The sequence below is a fragment of the Magallana gigas genome, chromosome 1 (assembly GCF_963853765.1).
Source record: "Magallana gigas chromosome 1, xbMagGiga1.1, whole genome shotgun sequence".
Lineage (NCBI taxonomy): Eukaryota > Metazoa > Mollusca > Bivalvia > Ostreida > Ostreidae > Magallana > Magallana gigas.
Genome location: NC_088853.1, coordinates 49976407 through 49979219, shown reverse-complemented (window position 1 = coordinate 49979219; position 2813 = coordinate 49976407).

The following is a 2813-nucleotide window of genomic DNA, read 5'->3' as shown; positions in this document are numbered from 1 at the left end:
AACTTCGCCGTAAATGTTCACTGTTGACTCAAGCAGACGAAATCGTGAAAACACATCATTTTCTATTTCATGAATAAAATAATGTGTATTTTTTTTTTTCAAGGTTAAACTTTTATTTTCTTTAATTTATGAAGTTGTACATATGTACTTTGTTAGCTTACAAATGAATTTTTCTTGTTTAATTAGAAACCCCCGTTCTATAAATAGTGTTAAATCTTGACAGAAGAGTAAAGTAGATCCAGCTTGATTGTTGATGCAAGTATCAAAGACATTTCTTAACTAATCAGAAGCGCCAATATATCGTCAAACTTATAAATGTTAAATGATTATGTGTTTACTGACGCTATTCAATAAACGAAAGTTTATAATCAAAACATACTTATTAAAGATTCTAATAAGCTTTCTCAATCATTTACGCATTTATGGATCATTGTCATTTTATAAGGAACTTAATGTTTGCTAAAACGTTTTCGGTTAAGATTTAGTCAGTGTTCTTCCCGCTGCTTTTAATTTAATTTGTTTTTATTCCTTTATATAATTATGCTGTTTGAAGAAATATTATCATTAGTCATGACAAAATTATCCACTATTTCTTGCATTTTAATGGCAAAATTTATATAGCAGTTTGATAGCAAAGGGTCACCATGGGTTGTTGAATTTTCTTAGTGCTGAAAACGCAAGTGGATAAAGGTTACCTATAACTGTTTCTATGCATATGAACCGATTAAGGCTCTGCTTCTCGGATTGAAAAATGTTAAAATATGTTTCTAATACAGGTTGGATTCCACGACACTTGATTTCGTGTAGACATTATGACATCATAATATGACGTCATCAATCTCTACTCCACAAGTTTATAAATAACATCAACAAAAAAGCTTTGGCGCAGAGCATTTTTGCACCTTTTTTTAAACGAGGAAGAATAATATTCTAAGAATTCATGGTATTGCTACACAGATTCTTATCTAAATAGAAAGTGCAAACAGTTTGTGCAGCAGCTTTATTAATTCTTATGAAATTCATTGAATATTATACATTTGTTATTCAAAATTGAATAGGATATGTTCTTGCACTGACCTTGTTTTGTTGATGTGTTTTTTGATTACCTTGAGTGGAATAATACGAGGCATAGTAATACGTTATAAAAATACTACCTTTTACGTGTTCTGGGTACATGTAATAAGTATGTATAAGAATGTTATTAAAAAATTTCCGTATAAAAGATATACATCTTATGCATTTTGATTAGCTCATATGCATAGAAACGTCTGTACCTATCCTTAGCTCAATCGCGTATATTTAAGCATAGAATCATTATTTTTTTAAAGATATAGTCTCATAACTGCAGCGGCTTGTGCTTAAAAATTGAATAATGTGCGCTAGACTATACACACCGCTGCAGTTATGAGACTATATCTTTCAAAAAATAATGATTTAATGCTTATATTTACATTTTTTAAAACATTTTTTCTTGTCTGCAAATGGGATTTTTTCGTCAAAATTTCCGTTTTATCCTAAAGGTAAGTTCAAATTAATGGAAGAGCCACTGTAACAGCCACAAGCGTGAACTTTGATTCTCGCTTGTAACGTTGCATTATACAGCGTTCAATGTTTGTGACGTCATAATAAAACTAGTCATTCTAACCTGTGAGTACCCTGTGTGTGCTACAGTCTTATAAATGCAGTATCTTTTCACACACTTTACATTCAACAAATATTTGGAATGTAAATATGAGTAAATACACTGAACACGTGACACATGGTGTGACTAGGGTACGTGCATATGGATGTATATTTTCGGTTGGGGAAAAATGTTATTAGTCGCATAGATATTAGTCTTGTTAAAAATCTATTTACATTGAAGAAAAAGAAATATTTTTTTTTTTTGGGGGGGGGGGCTCAATCCATTAACCTTCATCACTATTTAAAGTATAACCAGGTCACATACCGGCTATGCATTTGAGGAAACCCTTTTTAGCTCAGTATTTTAAATTTATTAACAGTTGTTATCATGAATAATATTGATACTGAACTGTGACCGAAAGGTACATATAACTAATAGTTGGACTAAATGTCATTGTTCTGCCATTAAGTCACCATTTTAGACCGTTCGGTTGATGTCAGTGAACCGAATCACAGTGTCACCTTGTGCTTACTTAAAAAAAAACCAGTTATATACATAAAAGGTATATCATATTATCCTCCAAAGTGTTTTACGATTATTATTAGGGTCTTCCGTTTCCAACGGAAGACCCTCTTGTTATTCTTCGGTTTCTTTTTATTAGGGTCTTCCGTTTCCAACGGAAGACCCTCTTGTTATTCTATTGTTTCTTTTTATTAGGGTCTTCCGTTTCCAACGGAAGACCCTCTTGTTATTCTTCGGTTTCTTTTTATTAGGGTCTTCCGTTTTCAACGGAAGACCCTCTTGTTATTCTTCGGTTTCTTTTTATTAGGGTCTTCCGTTTTCAACGGAAGACCCTCTTGTTATTCTTCGGTTTCTTTTTATTATTATTATTAGGGTCTTCCGTTTCCAACGGAAGACCCTCTTGTTATTCTATTGTTTCTTTTTATTAGGGTCTTCCGTTTCCAACGGAAGACCCTCTTGTTATTCTATTGTTTCTTTTTATTATTATTATTATTCTTTTTCTTTTCTTCTGACTCCTTTTTTGCCTCATAACTCAAAAAGTTTTTAACCGATTTTGATGAAATTTTCAGAGATTTTTGCAAGTTTGCGTCCCTCAAAAATGTTAAAGTTTTAAAGAGAACGTCACCTCCGTTTTGACGTGACGTCATTTTTAAAAATTTCAAAAAGT